At 35.4% G+C, this 27,749-nt stretch overlaps 1 long non-coding RNA gene and 1 pseudogene across 3 annotated transcripts; both read left to right on the top strand.

Annotated features, from left to right (window-relative positions):
• Positions 1-4,730: 4,730 nt before the first annotated feature.
• Positions 4,731-26,695, top strand: LOC309656501. 2 transcript variants are annotated; one of them, XR_014261409.1, is made up of 3 exons: positions 4,731-8,020; positions 23,908-24,071; positions 26,584-26,695. It is a non-coding gene; the product is annotated as an uncharacterized lncRNA (long non-coding RNA). The 2 variants fall into 2 exon arrangements; XR_014261410.1 differs by having other exon boundaries at positions 23,908-26,695.
• On the top strand, positions 22,324-23,199 carry LOC309656422 (NEDD8-conjugating enzyme UBE2F pseudogene; annotated as a pseudogene). The gene has a single exon. The product of its transcript is annotated as an NEDD8-conjugating enzyme UBE2F pseudogene (transcript).
• Positions 26,696-27,749: the final 1,054 nt, after the last annotated feature.

Here is a 27,749-nt window from a genome sequence, read left to right as displayed (position 1 = left end):
GAAAGGCTCTATGAGTCCCAGACTTATATCTTTCCGAGGGCTTAAAAAGGATCCTGGATTCCCACTCAGGATTTGATGAGCCTGAGGCCCTTTCTTAATCTGAAAATCATTTGTCAAGATTATCTAAAAATGAGAAACAATTTTATTTTTTAATCCAGTACATTTTGGCTTTTTTATATTTAACAGTTTCTCTTTAGCTCATTTCTATCTTCCTACATTTTTCCAGGAGCAACAAGAAAAACACAGGCGTTACTTTCAATATTTTGACTTTAAGTGTGCTTAGCTGAATCATTAAGTACATTTCCTGTTATCTACTTTCCTGCAGGTGACGGAGTTGGCAGTCTTTCTGTCCCACAGATCTCCTTCCCTTCAATTTTTAGTATCATTTTTCTTACTTTCCTGTAAGTCTTCACCAAGAGCCTCCTTGAAGTCCTTCAGGGCCTTAGAGCTTACTAAGAGTCTCCTCAAGCCCTTCAAGCTTCTGCCTGCCCCTCAGTCCCAAAGACAATACTACATTTGAGGATTTTTAGAGCAGCACCCTAGATGCAGGTGCTAAAATCTATTACAGCTCATATTCCTGCATAATAAACCACCCCAACATTTTATTACCACTCACATTCTATGAATCAGGAATTTGGGAAGAGCCTAGATGAATGGTTCTTATTTGAGTCTTTCATGAAGCCGTGGTCAGATAGTAGCTAAAATGGAGGAGTTGGAAGCTGGTCGGGCATTTCTCTCTCTTCACACAGTCACACTGATTCTCCGTGTTTTCTCCATGTGGGGTAGTTTGGGCTTCCTTTCCATGTGGCAGCCTCAGGACTTCAGCATGAGTGTTTCAGTAAGCAAGGTGAGCAATGCATAGTCTTTTCTTACTTAGCCTTGGGGATCATACAGCATGATATCCATCACATTCTATTGGTTATAAGTATGTCATAAATCCATAGATTTAAGGGGAAGGAACTTGGATTCCACACTTGAAGGATGTGTCAAGTTTCTAGAACAGAGTTTGGCAAAGTTTCTGCAAAAGGGCAAAGAGTAAATATTTTAGGCTTTGCTGGCCACATACAATCTTTGTCACGTATTCTTCATTATTTTATAACTGTTAAAAATGTGGAAAAAATCCTTGCTTGTGAGCAGTAAAAATAAAAAGAACAAGGTGGTATAAATCTAGGCTGATTTGCTTCATACTCTGTAGCTTGGCAAGTTCCATTCTAGAAGAACATGTGGGATGAAGGATATTGTTGCTGCAGCATCTTTAGAAAATACTGTATACCACAACAATAAATATGAAAGAGACTCTCAGACAAGATGACCACTGAGGCTGGATATCAGAGTGTATAAAGTAGAGTAGAAAATTAGACTCAGTGTAAAGAATAATAGACCATGCATACTTAATAATGTTTTAATATTTTATTCTACACATTCATTATCAGTTCTTATGTCCATATTTATAAAATAGCTTCTAAGTTCTGGAGGCTGTATGAGGCATTGGTAATATACAGGTAAGACTAAGATATGGACCTTATATTTGAAGAGTTTACATTCTGTTAGAGGGACACACACATAGATACATGATAGAAAAGCATGATCAGTGTTGCAGGAAACATTTATGCAAAGTGCTCTCAGAGACTAATGAATAGAAGGAAAATTAGTTTTGTCTTGAGGGATGACTTCAAAGAAGAGGGAGTATTTGAAGGATGAATTTAAGTTATTAAGCATAGAAAGGGAAAAAAGAAAAGAAATGCAAAATAAAATAGACATGAAAATGCATGCTAGGGATTTCCCTGGAGGTCCAGTGGTTAAGACCCCGCACTTCCACTTCAGGGGGCACCGGTTCGATCCCTGGTTGGGGAAATGCGATCCCGCGTGCCACATGATGAGGCCAAAAACAAACAAAAAAACAAACAAACAGAAAACCCAACAAAACAGAAAATGCATGTTATATTCAATGAACTGTTATTAGGTTAGGATTGCAAAGTTTTGAATAAATGGTGTGAGAATAGTAAAAAAATAGATAAAACCAGATTAGGAGGGATCTTCAATAGCATGCTAAAAAGTTTGAGGCTTTTGCCCAGGATTTTCAGACCATTTATCTTGAATTCTTGGGATTCATTAGAGGTGCTCCAGAATGTAGTGAATAAGAAGATTCAAGGGGCAAAACTCTAGACCTTTCACCCTCTACCACTCCCATGCCTGCTTTGTCTCAAGAAACTCTCTTTTTATCTATGGACTTCATTGCAGAGAAAACAATAAAGAGCCATTACTAGCATGATAAAATAAACTGATAATCACTGCTATATGCAAAGAGGAGCCATCAAGTGTTTTAAAGAAGGGGAATGATGTGCTGAATTATGTTTTTTTTTAACTTTTTTTTAATTGGAGTATAGTTTCTGCTGTACAATGAAGTAAATCAGCTGTATGTATACATATATCCCCTCCCTCTTGGACCTCCCTCCCACCGCCCGTCATCCCACACATCTAGGTCATCACAGAGCACCAAGCTGAGCTCCCTGTGCTATACAACAGGTTCCCACTAGCTATCTATTTTACACATGGTAGTGTATATATGAATTATGTGTTTTAAAGTGCTATTCTGATGATCTTGTGGAGAATGTGCAGTTTGGAGGAAGTAGACCTGAAAAACAGGGACACCAGTTAGGAGGCTGGTGAGTTGAAAAAGCCTCAGTTAAAGGCAGTGGTAGTGCAGTTTTTAATAAATGCATTTAGGAAGCATTTTTCAGGTAATGCAGAAAAAAACTGGATATGAATTAAAAAGGGAAAATGTAGCCAAATAATGATTCGTAAGGTAATTGCAAAATTTTCTCTGATGCAAATAGCATAAGAAAAGCAGGTTTGGAATTTAAGGAAGATAATGAGATTCATTATGAACATATTAGGTTTGAGGTATTATCAGAACAATAATACTTAGTAAGCAGCTGAAAATACAAATTGGAGCATGAAATAAAAGTTAGAAAATCTTCAACAGAATCCAGCTAAAGACTGGAGAGCAGATGACATCCCCATAGGACAAGTGTAACAAAAAAGAAAAATGAAACAAGACTGACCCCTAGGGAGTCAATCATTTAAGAGGTAGTGAAGGAGAGTAAAAAGAATAATTGAGAAACAGAGAAAAAGGATCAGGAAAGATCAATCAAAGAATCCAAACTAAAACAGAACATGAGAATGAAGTAGAATTTGATTCAACAGAATCAAATTCATCAGAGATGAAATAATGTAAAATAACTCAAAAGAAGCCACTAGTTATTGGGATGAGAAAGTCATTAGGGAGTTTTGCAAAAAGTTTCAGTAGAAAGGTGGGGAAAGAAGTCATATTTGGTATGTAATTTCAGGGCTGTATTATCTTGGCTCATCCTGTATTTCATATTACTTGTTGGGTCAATTTATATTGACTTAACAAGTGCAGAAATTACCTCTGTTAGAAGTTCTCAAAGAAATAAATAAAATCAATGGCACAGAAAAATTACTAAATTTTAAATTGTAAAATTAAAATTTGCATTTAAAATAAATCCCTGAAATTTTTCAAGTTTAATTTCTTCATAAAAATAGGAAATATTTCCTATTTTTTCCTAAGGAAATATTGAGAGAGCATACTATATATCTGAAAAATGTACATGGAACAGTAAACACAGACATTCTGATAAAACTACTAGATTATAATGAAAGGAAAATATCCTTTAGGCCTCTAGGAAAAGTCACTTCTAAGTGAAGGAAATCAAATTATTATTAGACATTTCAATAATAATAATTTTATGCCAGAGGACAATGAAATAACACATTTAATACTCTAGGAAAGAAATGTGAGCCTGTGATTTTATATCCAAATAACTGACTTTCAAATAAAAAGACTGTGCACTGTTATAAATATACAGGTACATAGTATTTTCACAATCACTTCCTCAGGAAGTATTATTTCCATACACATTTCCTGTGGAATCTATTAAAGAATTAGATTAGTTTACTAAATGACAGAATAACATCAGCATGAGTACTGGTGATAAACATAAAAGATACATTTTCCTTCGGAACCAAGATTAGACAACGATTATAAAAAAGGACACAAGTGGTTATAATAACTATTATCAAAGAGTAAAGTATGACATACCTATCGCTCTGATGATGTAGAAAGAGTATATTCATTAAAAAATAAGAAGAAAAGTGAAAGGATCATATGAAAGGTAGAATAAACTTGTTTCAAAGTTATTAATTGAGACTAAAATTTATTATTATATATCAGATACTGTGGGAAAGGGAGGGGAGGTCTAACAGCTAATTTCCTTCTTGCTCACAGGAGGGTACAAATACACAGTGAAAGGAAAAAAAGGTCATCAACTTTATATATAGTTATTAATGAAAAGCAAATATTGAAATAAAAATAAAAACCCTCATATATAAAAATAAAGGTTGAGTAAATAAATAAACCACATAATGAAATGATTATATAAACTATATAAAATGGTTAACCCAGAACAAACATATCAATCATATCAACAAGTTCAAATGAGCTTAACTAACCTATTGAGTAAGAATATTTTCATATTGCCTGGCAAGCAGCATATTAGATAGTAAATTGGCAAAGGGATTCATTTTCTTTTTTTTTTAGGCCTCGCCGTGCAGTGTGCAGGGATCTTAGTTCCGCCCCCTGCATTGGGAATGTGGAGTCTTAGCCACTGGACCACCAGGGAAGTCTCCAAGGATTAGTCAAATAAAATATGGTATGTCCACCAATGAGACAGGGCAATAGATGGTGTGGCTGTCACATAATTAGATACAAATTATTTTTAGTTCATCTGAAGTAACCACCATTCTGAATCTTATATTCACTCTCTCCTTTATTTTATAGTATAATTTTATTGCACCTATATGTGTACTATAGAGTATATTTTTGAATTTTAATTCTTTTGATTTATTAAAAATCATGTGTTATGTCTTCCGTAGGACTTATTTTTCACTTCTATTAATGCTAACATCTATGTGGTTCTACTTCATTTGCTCCAACTGCTTCATAATAGTTGTAGCTGTGTGTGTGTGTGTGTGTGTGTGTGTGTGTGTGTACGTGTGTGTTTGTAAACTTATTCGTCCTCTTTTCCATTGCTACCCACTTTTTTTTTAAAATTAATTAATTAATTAATTTATGGCTGTGTTGGGTCTTCGTTTCTGCGCGAGGGCCTTCCCTAGCTGTGGCAAGCGGGGGCCACTCGTCATCGCAGTGCGCGGGCCTCTCACCATCGCGGCCTCTCCTGTTGTGGAGCACAGGCTCCAGACGCGCAGGCTCAGTAGTTGTGGCTCACGGGCCCAGCCGCTCCTTGGCATGTGGGATCTTCCCAGACCAGGGCCCGAACCCGTGTCCCCTGCATTGGCAGGCACTCTCAACCACTGCACCACCAGGGAAGCCCCATTGTTACACACTTTTTATTCTAGGTTTCTGCTATTGTAAATAGTTTTATTGTGGGTGGATAATCCTGTATCTAAATGAGGTAAGGAAATATTTTCACCCTTTTTCACATAGTTAATTACGTTTTCTAACTTATTTTGTCACTCGTTTGACCTGCCAACTCTGGCTTATTCCAAGTTTCATACTTGCATAGCTCAGTGTGTGGGCCCTCTATTCTGTCCCCTTGGTCTATTTCTGTCAATATATCAAAAGCTTAATTACTATGGTTTCATAAGTGCACTTCTCTGCTCTAGGATCCATCCTCCTATCTCTTCTTAGTTTCCTATTGTCTTTCAACAGATCCTCAGCCTTTCCTTGTCTTTCAGGATCTTGACACTTTTGAAGTACTGATAAGTTATTTTTCAAATTCTCTCAGTTTGGGTTTGTCTGATATTTTGTCATAATTGGACTGTGGTTATGTTTCTTTGGCAAAAATACCATAGAAATCGTATTGCATTGTATTGTATTGTACCATAGGAATGATATTGTGTTTTTCTGAGTACATCATATCATGGAGTTCATGATGATGTTTTTTACTGGTGATGTTGTCATTGATTACTTGGTGAAGGTGTCTTCTGTGGGCTTCCTCTAGCATTACCATCTATCACTTTTTAGTTAATAAATATTTGGGGAGAGATACTTTGATATGATGCAAATCCCATTTCTCCTCAAGTTTGCACTAACTTTAGCATCCATCAATAGATCTGGTTTGCAGAAATGATTACTGTGATATTTGCTTAATGCTGATTTTCTATTTTCCTCTTTCCTTCAACATTTATTAACTGAAATTATATGATAAAGAAGAGCCATCTCTTATCTCCAAATTGAGTATTTATTTATATCAGTACAGACTTGTGGATATTTCTTTTACTTTATGGGTTAAATTTCAATATTATCATTATTTATTTTGATGTTCGGACTGTTCCAGTTTGGACCATTAGAAGTGCCTCCAGGTTAGCTCCTGTGTTCTTTTGACAAGCCCTTATGTTTCTTTGAGCATTTTCGTATTTTCTGGAACCAGGCTCATTTTTTCTGCATAGTCCTGGAATTAACCACTTCTCCAAGAAGCCCCAGTTCCATTTATTGGTGAATATTTAGAAACCAAGATAGAAATGCTAGGTATGCATTTGGAGGCCATTTTGAATTTAAGAATCGCATCATATATTAAAAAGCAAGATTCACACTCACCAAAGAAAAGATGCTTTCACTCTGAGGGAAATATGGGAACTGAAAATGAGGGAGATTCAGATTTTATACACACATGAAGACCTGTTCTCATTGAGTATAATTGTCCACATTATTTTAAATATTAATTCCCTTTTCTCTTCATTAGCATATGCAGATGATCTTGTCTAAGTTAAGTTTATATGGTACAACCTCACTATAGTATGAAATTCCAGATTAGGGAAAGGTTTTCTCATCTTGGGGGAATCAGGGAAAGTTATTCTTGTTCATTGACTCTTATTGGCAATTGAGAAAAAATCCAATGTTACAAGCAAAAATTAAATATATAAACAAAATAAGCAAGGAAAGGTGGCTTTTGTTTATAATTTCACATATCCTTGGGAAGTACAGGCCTCAGGGACAAGTGGAGCTACGAGCCCATTTAAACATGTTCAGGACTCTGGCTCTGTCTAATGTTACAGCTTCTTTCTGTGTTGTTGGATACAGGTTTCAAATTACTTTTTTAGGAACTTCGCTTCTGGCAGCTGCCATGCCTCCTGTAGCATAGCTTAGTCATCAAATAGGAGCTGAATCTCTTTATGCAGCCCAATCAACAAAAGCATGAAGATGGGCTATTTGGCATGGCTTGGACTATATGCCTATCCCTGAACAAATCAACAGGGATCAGGAGATGTAAATCCACAATTAGGACCCCTCACTAGAATCATATATGGTAGAAGTGTGGGGGAAAATAGTTCCCCCCAAAATGAAATTTGGTCTCAGAGAATGAGTACTCAGAATAAAAACCAAGGTCTCTAGTCTTAGACAATAATTTAAAAAATAGCAACAAATCCATTACATGGGTGTGTGTGTGTGTTTATGTGTGTGTATTAGGGAATATTCTGTGCAAATGAAATTGGAACCTGGAAGTCAAGGAAGCACAGGAAAGCATGATGTAATCAGAGGAGCCTGGAGAGCAGAAAGTATGTGGTGTACAGGATGTACAAGATGTTAGGAGATGAGGTGTGTGTAGCAAGAATATGAAGTATGTCACAGGAGATAAGTTCATAAAGAGCTGGGTTAACAATTTATTTATTTTATTTTTTTAATTGAAGTATAGTTGTTGTACAATATTATTAAATTATAGGTGTAAAATATAGTGATCCAAAATTTTTAAAGGTTATATTCCATTTATAAGTTATTATAAAATATTGGCTATATTTCAGTGTTGTACAATATATCCTTGTAGCTTAGTTTATATCTAATAGTTTTTACCTCTTATTCCCTTACCCCTTTATTGCCCCTCCCCATTCCCTTTCCCTGCTGATAACCACTAGTTTGTTCTCTATATCTGTGAGTCTGCTTCATGAAATGCTCAGAAGTTTGAACTTTATCTTGGAGTTGGTAAGATCTATTTATATATTTATTTTTTTCTTAACTAGGGCAGTGACATTATCAGATTGCATTTTGCATTTTGCAAAGCAATCACCTTGGCAGTGGTTATTGGATGGGTCAGGGGCAGAAACTCCTGTTTGGGTGAGGAAGGAGAGAGCTCCACCTAGGGGCAATAAAAAGGGGAATAAAAGGAAAATCAACAAATTCTTCAAGCTTATTTTATTTGAAGGAAATGGTAAGTCAAATAGGACTCCTGGTTTTGGTTTGGCCAAATGAGCAAATGGTTATATTATTCACAAATAGTGTGATCATCCATCCTCATTTGCCTAAGACTGCCCAAGTCTACATGCATTGTACCTGCATAGGAATTAATTAGTGACCCCTTCACTCTCAAGTGTGTCTTGTCTTGGTCATGAGATTATTTATAGAGAGTAAGATTACAGAAGCAGAAATGGGCTTGAGGGCGAAAATAATAAACTATTTTAGAATACATGTTTGTGCTACATCCAATTGTAAATGACCATACCAATCTGATTAAATGTGCCAGTGTACTATTAATTTACCTATGTTGATTAGATCAGTTGTTTTGCATCCTGAATGAGATTTGGTTCCTAAGTGGAAATGTTTGCTTCACTTTGTTCCTTCTCTACCGACTACCTCTTTAGCTCTAACCAACTATCTTGTAAATGTACAGACTTAGGCACAGGAAAGCTTGAGTTAGAATATATGTATCGATTAGCACCAACTTACTACAATTCTTGGGAAAAACCTCACAAACTACAGTCCTAATGGTTATGGTCAATAGCTGCTTTTGCATGTGAAATAAAGCATATGTGCAGTGAACATATTTTCTAAACCAGAACCTTAGATATTTGATCTGATAAAATTGTTTTGTGATGCTTCTCAACATAAAATGCAGAAAATGAAGTAGACTATAGATAGTAAAATATTATATTTTCTGGAATTTTAATGATTTACATGGACAAAGGAACAAAATATTTGAAAAAATACATTTTCCTTGAAGTACAGGAATTATAGTCATCATAAGATTTCAGGATAATTTAGGAAATATTCTTTTATTTTTAAAATTTTTTAAAAAAATTATTTATTTATTTATGGCTGTGTTGGGTCTTCGTTTCTGTGCGAGGACTTTCTCTAGTTGCGGCAAGTTGGGGCCACTCTTCATCGCGGTGCGCGGGCCTCTCATTATCGCGGCCTCTGTTGTTGCGGAGCACAGGCTCCAGACGCGCAGGCTCAGTAATTGTGGCTCACGGGCCTAGCTGCTCCGCGGCATGTGGGATCTTCCCAGATCAGGGCTCGAACCCGTTTTCCCTGCATTGGCAGGCAGATTCTCAACCACTGCGCCACCAGGGAAGCCCTTATTTCTTATCTTAATTAACACCTTTAATGTAAATTATATTGATTTTCTTACTTTCATTTACCCTTTCACATTTCATTCTGAACATCTTCCACAGAATATAAAATGTAGCACAGTAATTTAAAAATTATAAACCCTTTCCCCTGAATTTAATTAAAAATATTTGCTTTGTTAGATTTCCTCCTATATTATGTATATACATTCCTTAGATGCAAAATAAAAAATTAAACCAGAATATCTTGAAAAGAAATTCATTTATTCTTCAAATACTTCACTCAGCTTCGGGATATATTCTTGTTTCCACAGCTATTTACTTCATAGTTATATAAATGCTTCTGCTATTTTCCAGCACAGTATTTACTGCAAAGAAAATTTGTTATAATTCTACAAATCACTTAAGAATTTTAAAAATGCAAGTATATAAATATTCTTCCTAATTTTTGCCATGTGCAAAAAAAAACACAGAACCTGATCATTCCAATGAAAAACTAATAGACATCCTGAGAAATAATGTTAAATATTCATCTGAACCCCCTAATCACTGTGAATTAGTGAACAGATACAGGATAAATTGAGCTTTAGTGATATACTATAAAAATAGTAGCTTAAGTATTTTTGGCTTTATAAAGAATGATAGAAAGTTTCCCCATGTGACTGATGGTAAATATTTTTAATATAAGAATGTAAGTTTAAGCTTCAAGAATTCATGGAGATGGGGAGATGTTAGTCAAAGTGTACTAATTTCCAGTTATAAAATGAATAATTTAATGTAATTTAGTGTACAGGATGATGATTATAGTTTAATAATATTGTATACTTGAAAGTTGCTAAGAAAGTACACTTTAAATGTTCTCACCAAAAAGCAGAGAAACAAAATGGTAACTGTGTGAGATGGTAGATGTGTTCACTAACCTTATTGTGGTAATCTTTTTGCAATATACATGTATATCAAATCAGCATATTGTATGTCTTAAACTTACACTTACTTATGTCAATTATATCTCAATAAGGCTGAAGGAAAAGAGGCAACTGAACACTCAAATTATAAATAATGCACATTTGCTCATTTGAAAAAAAAAGAATTCATGGAATGAGAATGTTGTGATTTATTTTTAAAAAGGAATAGGACCTATAAGCTGAATCTACTGTGGTTCTGATAACAAAGCTGATGTGTAGGTGGTAGGTTGTTGTATTGAGCTAAAAAGGCATTTCATAAAAGGAAGAATCAGATAGGAAAAAGAAAGAGCAGGCAGAAGAAAGCAGAGTGAGTTGACTCAGGAAATGGAGGCAGAGAAAGCCTCATGAGAAAAGACATGACAGTAAGGAAGGAGACATGACAGGAGGAAGCCAAAGAAATAATAGGACAGATTTGGGTCTGGAGAGAGTGGAAAAAACACTGAAAGTGTTGCTAAAGTGTGATTCCACATAATAACTAGTGAAAAAACCTGCTTCTGAAATGAAGAGAAATACTGGTCACATTTTTAATGTGGGCATTATTCTAGTTAATATGGTGAGATAAGATACCTGTAGCCAAAATTGTGTGCTGTAGGAGGTCATATGATTGAAAGCTACACTTTCATTAGAAACTAAGAGATTTCCTATTATATGAGAAAGACACATATATAGAACACGCAGGGCTATTCTTCCCTCCCTTTTCCATAGCAAACAGGTAATACATTGTGATCCTTTTTTCTTTGGAGCCTGGATGTGGTCTCACGACACTTCTCATTACAGTGCTTCAGAGGACCACTGCCAACCAAAGCTGGCACATGACCGACAACATCTTTCCCTGATCTATGTTGAATCTGTAAGCTTGTACTAGTCAAAGCAACATAATATAATCATATTATATGACTAGAAAGGCATCAAACAACATTGGGTTTGTCACCTGCCCACAATTGTTGAATCTTTGCATTAGAACCTTCCCAAATTCTGACCTACAGTGCGGCTAAAAACAGAACCACTGGGAGAGGTTTTATAAAGGAGAGAAAATTCTTAGGTCTAACATTTGGGCAGTTTGATGCTCTTTTCTATTTTCTTAATCTTCTTCCTAAGATGAGTATTATGGATTGAATAGTGTCCCTCCCAAATTAAGATATCAAAGCCCTTACTTCCATTACCTTAGAATGTGACTGTATTTGGAGATAGAGCCTTTAAAGAGGTAAGTTAAAATGGGTTCATTAGTGTTGGTCCTAATCCAATATGACTGCTGTCCTTATAAGAAGAGGATTAAACACAAGACAACACAAACTGAAGGGTGACCATGTGAGAACACAGAAAGAGGGAAGAAATCTTAGCTCTCACAAGAAATCAAGCCTACTGATACTTTGACGTTAGAACTCTAGCCTCCAGAATTGTGCTTTTTTATGGCAGCCCTAGTAAACTAACAAAATGAGAAACATTTCCCAGTTCAACACATCACTATAAAATGCAAAGATTTTAACTGACAGATCACTCCATTTTTATAAATTCTGCCTTCCCCCCCCCCATGACTGCTTTTTAGAGGTAAAATTGCCATGAAATCAAGCCAAGAATTTATCAAAAGCTTTGTTTTTAACTGAATGTTATGTGTAGCAGATGATTTTATTAGTGGAGTCTCCTATCAACACTACATTTTGTGGCTTTAACTATTGTATATTGTGAATTAGCAAAGCATTATCTCTTTCCTTCATTTCATTGCATAGTATATTTTTACAAAAATATAATGCATAGCATATTTATACAAAAATATAATTTTTCCCGTTCATTTTATCCAAATGTATTCCATTGTATTTAATTATCTTGCTCATAATTTTCACTGAATATACTTTCTCTTTATACAACAAGTAGTATACTAGAACTACTTTTTACCTTTCTTTTGAATTATATATTTCTTTTTGTTGCTTTTGGCTAGTTTTGAAACCTGATCAAGAACTTAAGATGCTACTTTCACATTTTGTATAATTTCATGTTTAACATTCATAGTCTGTGCATTGGTATATAGACATTTGATGATATAATTGTTGTTTCCAATTTTCTAATTATACTTTTAAGTTAATTAATAGGAAACTTGTTCATCGTTAGGTTTTGTTATTTTTTTACAGCCCCTTCCTCCTGTTCCCACATCATTAGTGGAGTTCTATATATATAGTACACTTTTCATGCATATATCTGAATATATTTTTCCCTTTAAAATCAGGTCTACAAATACTCAGATCAAAAAGATATATTCTTTCTAATAATTTTCTCAATAACTTTGGTATGTGGGTATCCTCATCCTTATTTTACAGATGTGAAAATGTGGTGAAGATAATGGGTTTATGTCCAAGAATGAAATTGCTCTTAAAAACTAGGAGTAATATCACTTAAGAATCCTAAAGAAAAAGAATTAGTCATCAAGGCACATCTGACTCAACTGGTCATATCTGTGAATCTACAAAGATTTTTTAAAATTAATAAGCTCATTATTTTTCTTGACATCCACAAACAACATGAGCATCTTCTGGCTTCTTTTCAAGCAGGAAAGATAACCCATTACCCAATGAGACACAGATATGTGTGCATATTTATACATTCAGACACACATGGACGACAATTTTAAATTCTATATCTTATCAAAACAATTGCAAATCACTCTCAAAGTAACATGCTTAGGTTTTCGAACCATCTACCATGTTTGTTTACCTGCTGAATATGCAATTAGCCTTCAAAACTCAGGTCAAGGATTACCTTTTTATAAAGCATCTTCTGACTCTCTCTGATTAGCAAGGACTACTTCTTTCTATGTAAAACTTTGTATTGTTGAACATTTGATATCGTATTGTCTGTATTTATTTGCATTACTGCATTTTATTGGACCATAAAAGCTCCTTGAGTATAAGAACTTATTCATCTTTATATGTTCAGTATTTAGCACTGTTTGGCAAATAAGTACTCGAAAATGTGTGTTGGATTAAAGAATAAATATATATGAAGTGAAGTCTCTAGATATAAGCTAAATGAATATGGTTTTTGCAGGGTTCAGACAACCTAAAAAATTGTGTGCTTGCATTTTTGCATTGAAAAGTGAAGTGTGTTAATGTCTCTTAACTGTTAAGAGATGGAGCTGGGCTATTAGAAATAAGACTAATGAGTATAATGCACATGGACCATATCTCATTTTTGCTCCCCAACACCTACTACAATAGCAATAAGGGTAAATGATTAATGGATAAAAAGATGATTATGTGTTCATTTTTTACTAAGAATATTTGCAGTTTTGAATGAGATAATATGGAGTCAATATATTTTTGAAATTGCTAAAAGAGTGTTAAATAGCAAATATAGAATATGTAACGCACTGATTTTTTTAAAAATCAAATCTCTGATTACGTAATAAACTTGTTTGCTTACCTCTCACTCTTGGTACAATTAGTATATAAGGTGAAAGAAAAAGAATACACTTATTCAGATAGAATTGTGTTTTCATAAAATAGAATTCTTTGCCAGGATTCTGAGGGACAGTAGTGTTACGACTAAGTGTACATAAGGGCAATTTAACTGAAATATCTTCCATATTTCTGATCACTGGTGGTAGTCTGGTTGGCTCATGAGCATCTACGTCCTTGCTCGGTGCTCATGAGTGTTCCTTTTGCTTTGCCAAACAATACCAGAGGATGATTTTCCAGATGGAGGATAAATATTCTTTAGTCAAAGATATAGAAAATGAAGCTAAAAAGGAAGGAGAGAACTTTATAATATAATTTCAGCATATTTGCATTTCATCATCATTTATGTACTTCACTTTCTATATATTTCTAACTAGCAGTCTCTATTTCTGCCATCAGGAATCTATGCATTGCAAACTCAGACTTGTGTAAAATGATGAAATTCTGCTTCCTGAATTTTAAATGCAAAATCTGGCATGCTCATTTACATGAGAAGAAATTTGTGGTTATGGCCAACAGCCACATTTCAGTACATTCAGAAACATATTTAATTATGAACAAAAAAGTATAATATTTAAACAAATCAAATGGCATACTTTTTGTACACAAATCAGTTGCATTTTTGGTTATTTCCTCCTATTATTATCTGACATTTATATTCTCCTTTGGTGAACTTTGTTTCCTCACTGTCTCCCACTTGCCATCATTCTTCAATCTTCGCCTGTGGATCTCTAACAATCTGGAGCACCCTTACCTTTCTTTTCTTCACTGTTCAAGTTCTCCATATTTTATAAGACTAAACACTTGTTTTCTTCTTACCAAAAGCCTTTCAGAAATATTTCAGTCCCACCTAAATTTTCTTTTTGCCCCTACTGACAATCACCTCCTTACTCCTTCTTAATTGTTTTAAATAAATATATCTTATTTCTCTATAATAATAATGAGACTTTTAATGACAAGGACTATGTCCTATAAATTTTTAGTGTTTTCCATTTCACTAAACTTAGTGGTAAGAAAAAGATTCAACAAATATTATCTGAACTGAAAAAAACAGATCTTAAAAAATGCATTTTATAGTAGAAAAACAGTTATCAAATCTTTATGACAAATGCTTTAAGACTGAGGAAGAATAAAATTGACATGGCAGTATAATAGAGGCTACTAAATTGGGAGCTGACATTGTGATCACAGAACTTGTATACCCTGATGAGGAAGTTAATATAGAACACACTCTATTTTGGTTATCTATTTCTGAATAACAAACCTCAAATCTTAAACCAACAACAGCCATTTATTGTCTTTCATGGTTTTATGATTTGTCTAAACATGTTTGGGTGGATCTTCTGTTGCATGTGGACTTGACTGGGGCTGCAATCACCTGGAAGCTATATGGAAACATCCAAGGTGGCTGACTTGCCTGTATGACAGTTTAGTAATGGCTGTTGTCTGGGAACCCAGGTGAGGCTGTTGAGCAAAGAGCCCTAGTTCTCACTATGTGGCCTCCCCCTATAGTTTTAGGGACAGCAGTGTCTCCCTCCCTATTAGTAGAGAGGACCTCTTCTCTATAGCTTTGGTTTTTCACAGAATTACAGTTAGGTTCTAAAATGGAGTGTGGCAGGTGTGTGAAAGTAGAAACCACAAATCTCTTCAGGTACAGCTTTAGAAGTTACATAGCATCACTGCCTCCAGATTCTGTTGGTTAAAGCAAGTAATAAAGCCAGACAAGAAGAAATAAGGAAAAACATGCCATTTCTTGATAGGAGGAGTGGCAAAGAGTTTTGCTGTCATCTTTAATGAAAAATAATCTATTTGATTTTCAACTAAAATCCTGGACATTCATCAGATGACTACCTAATTAGCTGATACTTTGAAGTTAGACTTTTCAACTTTTAAAAGTTAATGTAAATGACTGCACTGGATTTTCTATCTTGCAATGTTAAATTGCACTTAGATGACTAAAGTATTATTTTTAATGAGGAATATTTCATAATATTAATGTGCTTTATCAGATTTGTGTAAAGCAAGTATAATTACCTCTCTTCCTATACTTGTACTATCATATATATAACTTTTAATTTTTGTTCATTTTTTCACCTGTCCACTGAAGAAGACAAAATCCAGAGATTTCTTACAGATTGTGCATCCCAAATGGTGGTCCCAGACAACAGGTCAATCAGCAGCACATATCATTAAAAGCTAGAATGGTTTCAGGTCATTGCCTATTTTTTTTCCAGTTTGACAGACCTAGCTGACATTATTCTCTGAGATTCCCACAAAGTCTCCTAAGGTGATATGATGTTAATAACTCTGTGTGTCCCTGAAATGTTAGGATATAATCTTAGTATAGAAACCACAGAAAACTGAAAGCACCATCAGACGTTTTCAGTACTGAATTGAGAATCTAGCATAATTTATCAGAGTTAGCAGTACAAATAAAATAGTTACTTGTGGTTTCTTATAAAAAGACTACCATCGTGGCTAGACTTAGAAAAACAGTATCATTTTCATCAGCAACTACAAACCAGATACTATAAAGATTGTCTTAAATTTTCTTTCACACTGACCCTATGACTTAAAATGTACATCTTAGAGAAAAATATATAAATAGTTAAATTATAATACTTATATAATTATAGGATATATTTCTAGCTTAGGGAAACAGAATACAGATTATTAAACTACTTTTATAATTTGTACTACATTTTTATCATTCAGTTTTTTTTTAATTCTTCATTTTGAAATAAATTCAGACTTACAAAAAAGTTACAAAAATAGTCATAGGATTCTTATACGCCTGACATTCAGTCTCCCAAAATGTTAAAGTCTTACATAACCACAGTGTGATTATCTAAACCAGGAAATTAATACTGATATAATACTGTTAAATAATCTACAGGCCTTATTTAACTAACATTAATTGCCACAGGATCCAATTCAAGATCACAAACTGAATTTAGTTATCATGTCCATTTAGCTTCCTTTAATCCCAGACAGTTTCTTAAATTGAAGTCATTTCTATCTGTGTTGAGAGAATGAAAAAAGTTCCTAAAAATACATGCAATATTATCATCATTTTTCGAATATCAGTATTAATTCCCCTTTATGTATTAGGATCTGAAAAAAATTGTGAAACTGTGTTCAGTTGCTTTTTAGTCCCCAAAATAGCTTCTTACGAAGTGAGAGAGTGGCATAGACTTATATATACTACCAAATGTTAAATAGCTAGTGGGAAGCAGCCGCATAGCACAGGGAGATCAGCTCGGTGCTTTGTGACCACCTAGAGGGGTGGGATAGGGAGGGTGAGAGGGAGATGCAAGAGGGAGGGGATATTGGGATATATGTATATGTATAGCTGATTCACTTTGTTATAAGGCAGAAACTAACACACCATTGTAAAGCAATTATACTCCAATAAAGATGTCAAAAAATAAAATACAATAAAATTTAAACCAGTAAAAAAAAAAAAAAAAGCTTCTTACAAATAGATGATATCCAAGGTAACTCAACCATTTCAAGGACATGAGTTTGGCCACTAGATGACAATAGAGTCCTTTTCTTTCAGTCTTGCCCAGGTTTCCAGTTTAAGGATTACCACCAGTGGCATCTTAACCAAAGGCTTTATAATATTCTAATACTATCTGGAGATGACACATTATGCTAGAAGATTCAACACTGTACAGATCACATTGTCTTATAATTATCTGTTTTAGTGTCTGTCTCCCCTACTACACTGTGAAGTACTTAATGAATCTGGTTATCTTTTATTTATTCTTACATTCATGATATCCAATACTACAGCCAATAATATATAGTTGACTGTCAGTACATACTTAATATATATATATTGCATATATATTATATATTTATATATATATATAAATATATTATATATATATATATATCTCCATTATACCTTTAAAACAACTTTCAAACAAAATAAGGATTAATAAATTGCCAAATGTTTTATGTACACTCTATACCATTTAATGCTTTGTTTTTCAACAGAATTGAGATTTATCTCTAAATCTGTTCTTTGCAGGCTGGTTTGGAATTCTTTATTGGTCAGTTGCACCAGAAAACAGTACTTAGTAATTGTCTAGTCTTAATGTTGAAGGGTCTTCTATCTGACTCATGCAATCCTCTTGATCATCTTTTAACCAATGGTGACAATATAATCTAGGTTTAGACCAATTAAATGTAAACAGAAGTATACTGTGAGCTTCATATAGAGCTTTTGCTTTTCTTATATAGATGTCATCTTGTTCCCTTCTTTCATCTTTCCATTGAAATGAGTGCAATAAGACTCCTTTATAATGAGGTGCTACATTAGTCATCTTGTGATCATAGGAGACACAAGTGAAAGCCAAGGACAACAGCCAAGATTATAGTTCCATCTTTATTGAGCTCCTGAAGAAATGACAGCAATTGCCTACATCTGGAGTGTTTGTATATGAGATAAATAAGCCCTATATGTTTGTGCCACTGGATCTGGGCTTTCTGTTACTTAAAAGCTTGATTCATTCCAAATGGATAAAAAAGTCTGTAAGTAATTTGGAAGTAAAAGCTATTATTCTTTGTTAACCAGTTTTTAAATTCCATGAACAGGTAACATGTTTATCTTTACTTTATATTAACTTTATAGTGACTAGTAGAGAGCCTCATACATATTAGGGAGCTGAAAAATATTTGCTTAGTAAATTTATGAATGAATAATTTCTGAAATTTCTAGGTGAAGCTTATTTTAAATTGAAGTATTTTTTTGAGATGGCCATCCTTACTCAGAAATAAATAAATAAATAAATAAAGTTTTCAGGAATCAATAAAAATATAAAACAAAAGGACAACCTATTGAATGGGAGAAAATATTTGCAAATGATATGACGTGTAAGGGGTGAATATCCAACATACATAAACAGCTCATACAACTCAACATCAAAAAGACAAACAACCTGATTTAAAAAATGGGTAGAGACCTGAATAGACATTTTTCCGAAAAGGACATGCAGATGGCCAACAGGCACATGAAAAGATGTTCAACATTAGCTAATCATCAGGTAACTACAAATCAAAACCACAATGAGATATCACCTCACAACATCAAAAAAAAAAACACCCAAATAACAAATGTTGGCAAGGATGTGGAGAAATGGGACCCCTTGTACACTGCTGGCCAGAATGTAAATTGGTGCAGCCACTGTGGAAAACATCATGGAGGTTTCTCAGAAAACTAAAAACAGAACTAACATATATGACCAGCAATTCCACTCCTGGGTATATATCTGAAAAAAAGGAAAAACACTAATTTGAAAAGATACATGCACCCCAATGTTCACAGCAGCAACTATTTACAATTGCCAATATATGGAAGCAACCTAAGTGTCTATCAACACTTTATATGAATGGATGAAGAAGATGTGGTGTATATATATACAATGGAATACTACTGAGCCATAAAAGAGAATGAAATTTTGCCATTTGCAGCAACATGAATGGATTTGGAGGGTATTAAGCTAAGTGAAATAAGTCATGTATCAATGTCTTTTGGAATTAGAGTTTACTCTGGATATATGGCCAGGAATGGGATTGCAGGATCATGTGGTAACTCTATTTTTAGTTTTTTAAGGAACCTCCATACTGTTCTCCACTGTGGCTGCACTAAATTACATTCTCACCAAGAGAGTAGGAGGGTTCCTTTTTCTCCACACCCTCTCCAGCATTTATTATTTGTAGACTTTTTAATGATGGCCATTCTGACTGGTGTGAGGTGATACCTTATTGCAGTTTTGATTTGCATTTCTCTAATAATTAGCAAACTTGAGCATCTTTTCATGTGCTTATTTTCCATCTACATGTCTTCTTTGGTGAAATGTCTTTTCAGAACTTTTGACCAGTTCTCAATTGGGTTGTTTTCTAATTCTTGAGTTTTCAGAGATCTTTATATGTTTTGGATACCAGTATTTTTTATCAGCTATGTGTTTGCAAATATTTTCTCCCACTCTGTGTCTTGTCTTTTTGTTCTCCTAAAAATAATTTATTTTTCAAGAAAATAAATTTGAAGAACAATAATATAACAATTTTAAGCTGTAGTCATAATTTGTAGAGATTCTCCACAGCAATAAAACATTATGTAACTATAAGTATTTACATGACTAAGGAAATATAATAAATAATATAATATTAAATAATCCTCAACTATTTCTGGGCAAATTACCTTCCATTATTTGAAATAATTTCTGAAAAAATGTGTGCTTATGGTAGTGTTGGCTCTTGGTATTGTTGATTAATGGAGGTAAAAGAAATAAGATGCTTCCAGGGTTTTTTAGAATATAATGTTGCCATAACTGACAAATGGTTTATAGCTATGAGCTCTTCCTTGTTTCTAAGTATATACACCACAAGCAGAGGCTTGAAACTTTTTTAGTGTTACAGATGAGAGTGGGTTTCATGAACTATTTATTGATAAACAACCTATTTATTATTGAAAAATAAGGAATTCAATAATGCAAAAAGAGTTAATTCAATGTAATTTATGCCCACTGGCCCAATTATAGGTTGATTTTGATCAAGTAACTGAGAATACAGCTGTATTAGGCAGGATTCCCAGTTTCAAGCAAGCTACCTCTGGCGCATTTAAGCAAAACAAACAAGCTTTTTAACATATTCATAGCACAATGTGACAAAGATGGATAGCTATGGAACAGATTTGTACTTTCTATTCTGTCGGATAGAGTTGTTGCTGAGGAACTGCTGCAAATTATGGACTATATCTCCCTTCACCTATGAATCCATGTGGGTCTGGTGGCTGGAGCTCATCTAGGATTGTGAGGATAAGTGCTGTGTGTCACTTCATAGAATGGCTTTAAAATGGAGTAACTTCTTCATTCCCATTTGTTCTTGCTTTAACTGCAGATACTGACAAAGCCTTAAGGGGAGATAGAACATAAAGATGAAAACAGCCCAAGCCATCCACTAACTAAAATACCATCTAAGTTCAGTGAGTTGATGAGAAATAAACTTCTATATTGTAAACCACTGAAGTTTTGAGTAGTTTATTCAAGCAGCTACAGTTACCTTAACTGATATATGCATAGATTTGCTGGAATTCTAGATGATCAGGCTTGGAAAACTGGCAATGATAATGGAAAAGTAAAAGTGAAAACCACAGCCAAATCTCACCACTGAATCAGTTGGGTGAAGACACTTCTGTTTCCACAGCTAAACACTAGAAATTGTAACTTTGCCACTGGCACTGGACACTGGGTTCAGCTGCTGGCTCTGTGGCCCCTGGCACACCAGGACATTTGAAGTTGCTGCAGTCTCTGCAGCTACTATTAGAATTTGTTTCCTATCACATTTAATTTATTGTATAAATAACTTCTGACTCAAAGTCCCAGGTGAAATTGGATGAGCTTATGTCACATACAGGTGTCTAGTGTGCAATGTTGGGTGTTGGAAAAATGAGTATCTGCCCTTTTGGGCCTTTATAGTGGGAGGTGATCACCTAAATTCCTATGCTGAAGAGTCATCTGATTATTAGGTTATTCAGATATACACTAAACTAGCAATTAAGACATTAATTCTGAGAAGTATACTAGTTACCCATTACTGCACAACAGATTAATCCTAAATATGAAGGACTAAAACAATAAAATTTAGTATCTCACAGTTTCTATGAGTTAGGATTTCATGAACAACTTAGCTGAGTGGTTGTGTCTCACAGCCTCTTATGAGAGACCTGATAGGGGCTGCAGGAATCTGCTGGCTTGACAGGAGCTAGAAGATCTGTTCATAAGATGGCTTACTCACAGGGTTGTTGGTAGGGAGCATAGGTGGACCTCTTCATAGGATCACCAGGTGACCTCATGACATAGCAGCTGGCTTCCCCTGAACTACATAATCCAAGACAGAGCAAGAGAGGCAAATGCCACAATTTCTATTATGACTTAGCCTTATATATAAGTCATACACCATCACTTTTGTCATATTTTATAGGTCACACAGACAAACCATGAAACAATATCAGAGAGGACTACACAATGATGTGAATATTGGGAGATAAGGATCATGGGGAGTTATTTTTTGGACAGTGGCCACCACAGGAAGAGTGGAATTTTGTCACTATATACTTCAGCTTTCACTATAGAATTTTAATTGTGGAATCAGTAAGGTACAAATAAGAAGAGGGTATTTTATTGATCTGGGTACTACCAACTATTTTTCTGAGTTTACCTCTTTAATTGCTATATCTACCGATTTCTGGGGTTCCAGTCAATTTTGCGGGGAGAGGAAGAGCTCCTCTCAGCTCTTAAAAATGACTGCCAAGGCGGAAGAGAGAAGCCAAGGCGGAAGAGAGAAGCCAAGGCGGAAGAGAGAAGCCGAGTCCGGCCTCATTTCCGGTCCCGCCGCCTGCCAAGCCACTTCCGGTCCAGCGGCCAGAGCTGTGTGTGCATCTGAGCGTCGCGTGTCTCCGCCGCTGGCCGGGTGTGGTGTTGGGTGCCGCCCCGACTCTCCCGTCTTGCGGTGCCCAGGGCAAGGTGGCAGTAATGCTGACGCTGGCAAGCCAACTGAAGCGGGATGATGGTCGGTCTCAAAGGGTCCCTCCCGGGAGTCAGCCACAGCCTCGGACTCCACTCCGCGGGTTTCGGCGAGAGACAGTCTACTTGTTAAAGAGATTGCAGAACTTGAAGCTAATTTACCTTGTACATGTAAAGTGCATTTTCCTCAACCAAACAAGCTTCATTGCTTTCAGCTAACTGTAACCCCAGGATTTTTTGGGTTTTTTTTTTTTTTGGTTTTGTGTTTTTTGATAGATGAGGGTTACTACGACGGTGGAAAATTTCAGTTTGATACTGAAGTTCCTGATATGTACAGCGTGGTGCCTCCCACAGTGAAATGCTTGACCAGGATCTGGCACCCCAACATCACAGAGACAGGCGAAGTATGTCTGAGTTTACTGAGAGAACGTTCGATTGACAGCACCGGCTGCGCTCCCACGAGGACACTGAAGGATGTTGTTCGGGGATTCAACGCTTTGTTAAGTGATCTTTTGAATTTTGATGATCCACTGCATATTGAAGCTGCAGAACATCATTTGCCAGACAAGGAGGACTTCCAGAATAAAGTTGAAGAGTACATGGAACATTATGCCAGAGGCTAGGACAAGAAGACTGCAGCACCGTGGACTGTGCGTTATAAGTTTGTCTCCAACTGAAGCAAAAAGGGAGCCTCTTCCCCAGTCCTCGTGCTCCCCTCGGTCCCATTGGGTCCTCAAGTCCTGTGACCATGTTGTCCTGAGGAAGAACCTCTTCATGACTGCCCATTGTAGATGGAGAGTTCTACATAAATACAGCAAGAGAATTTGTTTGGGGTTCTCAAGAGTTGTCCCCTTACCTTAACATGCTTACTTTTTTTTTTTTTTTTAATTTATTTATTTATTTATGGCTCTGTTGGGTCTTCGTTCCTTGTGCGAGGGCTTTCTCTAGTTGTGGCAAGCGGGGGCCACTCTTCATCACGGTGCTCAGGCCTCTCACTATCGCGGCCTCTCTTGTTGCGGAGCACAGGCTCCAGACGCACAGGCTCAGTAATTGTGGCTCACGGGCCTAATTGCTCCGCGGCATGTGGGATCTTCCCAGACCAGGGCTCGAACCCGTGTCCCCTGCATTGGCAGGCAGATTCTCAACCACTGCGCCACCAGGGAAGCCCAACATGCTTACTTTTTTGAAACTGTACTGTATAGGCTGGTGGTGAGATTCTCGAGAAGTTGTAATGAACTCAGAATTGAGGCTAGAGCTTGCTTCTTTCTCTTCTCCCAAAGTCAGTTCCCTGCACAGGTCATGCTAATGATGTGCTCAGTGTAGCTCACAGATTGGCGATCAGAAACCCACTACAAACTGTGATTGGATGCAAATTCTCTTAGCTCCTTCCAGAAATGTTAGCCTTGCCTAGATGTCGTGAAGCTTCCTAAAATGCATAACCATTCACTGTAGATCACTTACTGAAATGTGTATTTTATTTAATGTAAGTATGTTTTGGAACAGATTTGTAATTTGTACGATTTAGTGCTTTAATTATTTTTTTCTATTCTCAATTTAGTTTTTATTTTCATTGTATAGAGCAGACAGAAAGATGTTGAGTCAAGCAACTATTGAAGAGAAATACAAAGAAAATATGAAAGAAAAAAATGACTGCCAAAAGCATTGCTGATAATTTCTATACCTTCATATTTCCAAGGCAGTATCAAGCAAATGTGCTGGTAAGAACTGGTAAGAATGAAGAGGTAAGATGAGAAGTTCATGCTGTTCGGTTGTCTGGATGAAAGTTAAAGCACATCATTTAGATGCCAATGCCTGAGGGAGAAAAAAATTACAGAAATATGCTGAGTATCCAAAAATAATGATGGACATTCAGGACCAGGATGGAACGCATGTATATTGGGAAAATACCAGCAGAGGAAAGAATGCATGGTTGGAGTAGATAACAAGGAAAAGTGCAGAAGGATATAAGGCATAAAGTGGAATGGGGGAACAGATCATTTAGGGTTTTATAGGCAATTATAAAGACACTGGATTTTACTTTGATATAATAATATTTTGGAGGGATTTAAGTAAATGAAAAACATTTAAAAATAGCTTAAGGAATAAGTGAATGCAGAGAAATAGAATAAGAAGATAATGCAATGATAGAAGCAAGAAATGATGGTTGGTTGAACTCTAATAATATCTCGGAGTTGGTGAGGCTGGATCAGATACTGGATATATTTTGATGGTGCATATGATGTGAGGTATGAGAGAAACAGATAAGCCACAGATGATATCAGGAGGTTTGCCTTGAGCTCCTAAAGTAAGGGAAAGTTTTTTTAAGAAAAACCTTCTTTTATTAATGATGGGGAGGATCAAGAGATTGGTTTTGAACCTGTTACATTTTTTTTAAGGCAAGCTAAACATCTGGGGAAATTTTGATTAGGCAGTTTGATATACCAAACCTGGACATACTGAGGTGTAGAGGAAGAGGATGGAGAATCAGAAAGGAGACTGGGAAAGAGACAGGGTGGTGTCTCAGAAGCCAGCTGTAGAAAGTGAGTCAAGAGAATGGAACCATTAAATTGTACTAAAGGGTTGAATATGGTGAAAACTGAGTTTAGTCATTGTGACCACTAACGACCTTGACAAGCTTTGTTTTAGATGAATAGAGACTACAATCCTACTGGAGTGAGATCAAAGAGAATGGGAAGAAATGAATAAAAAGTAGCAAGGAGATATACTGCAAAGGAGAGTAAACAAAGGAATGATGTCTGTAGAGGGATGGGTGGGGATGGGGGGAAAGAGAGGGACAGGGAGAGAGAGAGAGAGATTTTTTTTCCCAAGAGGGAGAACCCAAAGCCAAGTAGAAGTGACTGGTACCTAATTAGTTTGTGGAATTCAGACGCTTTATTTATACTTATTTAATCCTTCCTTGGTTTTCTTAGAGGGATAGTTTACATGTAACTGAATTTTCATGCCAAGCAGCTGAGACAAAATAGAAGTAAGAAGAAGATTGATTTTGTTGAAAAATTATAAGAAATCTGCAGCTCTACTCTCTTAGAAAACTCAGAAATGCATGGTATATAGTTAAAACCTTAAATTTAAATACAAGTCTTAAAGGTCTCAAAGTTTTATTCATATATTTGTCCATCAAAAACGTTCTTTTGGGGACAACAGATTTAGTCTCAGGGTGAAACAAATTCCACTGGCTGCTGGCACAGAGTTTTTCAATCTGTGCGCCACTGGACCTGGTGTTTTGGTAAGGAGTTCACAAAATCTAGTATAAGCATTCCATTGTCTGCAGACCAATAAATGAAGGCATTGTACCTTTAATATGTGACATAAATAAAGATATCATCCAAATCGAAAGATTGGGAACCACAATTTAGGGCTATAAAATATGCATATCTATCTCATTCTTGAGTCTATAAATTCATCCAACCATACTCTGAGTTTCTAATTTTGTGCAAAGCAATGTACACAAATAAAAAATGTATTAACCCTAAACAATTGTAATTTGCATGTTGTACCTTAAAATAGGCTTTCAAAGTTATTTGAATAGTTTTACTGGGATCTGATAGTATCTTATTTCTGCAGGAGACAAATTGGTTAGAGACTGTATCTTGGCTTGTATAGCAATTACTTTTTAATCAGTTAGAAGTTGACAATTTACTACACTTTCTTACTTACATTACCTTGGTTTTGGAGTCAGTAATAGCAACAAGATACCTTGATCAGGAAAATCCTGGTATTTACAGTTGAGGTAATAGCAAAATAAGATAGTCCTTCTCTGATAAAAATACATGCAAAGCAGCTTTTTTGTCTTACACAGTAGAAAAATAAGAAACAGGCTAGTTCCCTTCTCTTTGTTCCCACAGCTTTAGAACTGTTTACCCACACACAATATAAACCAGATTAGTTTCTGATTACATAGAAGGTGATTCATGCTATTTGGGGGATTACATTATATTTTTAGGATTATATCATATTACAATATGTTTTTATTGTGAACATTTATACAGGAACATTATGGAATAATGAATGACTATATCCTAAAAAAATACAATACACATTGACTTAATTCCTTGAAAATACTTTATAATAAGCATTTCTTATGATTTATAGGGAAATTTGTAGTTTCTACATTTAATTTATTCTTTAACTCACTATAATTTGGATTCCTTTCTTAGCATCCCACCACCTAAATAGCTTTTAATAAAAGTTGTCATTGAACTACTAACTCTGTCTGTCTTTCTCTCTGCTTTTTAGGTTTTAACGTCCAGGGAATCTGTCTGGCATTTTAAACTTTATGCACAATTCTTCCTTCTCAGACGCTCTCCTCTCTGGGCTTCTGTGACAATACAGCTTTTGGATCTCTTACCTTTCTGAGTCATCTTTCTCAGTTTCTTATTTATTTATCTGCTTGTTTGATTTTTTTAATTTTTATGCTCTTTGTTCATTGTTTGTTTGTTTATACTCTTTCTTATCCTGATCTTTAGATATTTTTTACTCTGAAGGCTTTTGCATTCAGGTGACATCTTAAAAAAAAATTTTTTTAAAACTCTACCAGTACAGTATTTCTTAACTCTGACTTTGCATTACAATCACCTGGGGAGATTTTACAAAACAGGATTGCCTGGCCGCCCCCCACAGAGATGTTGCTTCAGAATTTCTCAGGTAGATCCTGGGTGTTTTTATTTTTTTCAAAGCTCCGTAGGTAATTTTAAAGTATAGCCAGATTTGAGAACCAGTGCTATTTACATTCTACCGGAGTGATCTCATCCACTCATAAAGCTTCAACTACCTGCTCTACACAGAAGATTTATAAATATGTATCAGCAGCTCTAGCTTCTCTCCTGAGCCACAGGCTTGTTATAGATAATTGCTCAGTTTGCATTCCTTCCTTTCTTCACTTCCTGAATGTTTTTGAGTGCTACCAAGTGCTAGGTGCTCTGCTAGACATAGGATTCAGAAATGAGCTAGATATTGTTCCTGCCCTCAGGGAATTTAAGTAATATATGAAATAAAGACAAAAATAGACAACTAAGTACTGTGTTGTCATAGCCATGACAGAGGAAAGACGAGAACGTAGGATATACACCTAACCCAGATTAGGCAGACTTGTAGAACTCGGGGGACTTTTGTCTCAGGTATGTACAGAAGATAAAGTATGTCTCGAAATATGGAAATATATTTTCCAGGTGTAAAAGATGGTGATATGGGGAGAGAGAGGATTATTCACAGAAATAGGGACAAAGAAAACTGGGATATATCTGGGGAAGTACACATACAGCTTTCTGTGGCAGAACTGTCTCCTCTTCATGATTTCCCATTAAAATAGTTCTGCTAATTTTATAACTAAACTTCATAGAACAATTATATCTATCAGTTAAAGGGTCTTGGTGAAAACTCATACAAGAAAAAAATGTATATTT

The sequence above is a fragment of the Balaenoptera physalus genome (genome assembly GCF_965194825.1).
Source record: "Balaenoptera physalus genome assembly, chromosome: 1".
NCBI classification, from domain to species: Eukaryota; Metazoa; Chordata; class Mammalia; order Artiodactyla; family Balaenopteridae; genus Balaenoptera; species Balaenoptera physalus.
Note: the sequence above shows the minus strand (reverse complement) of the source record. Positions and strands in the feature narration are given on the sequence as shown.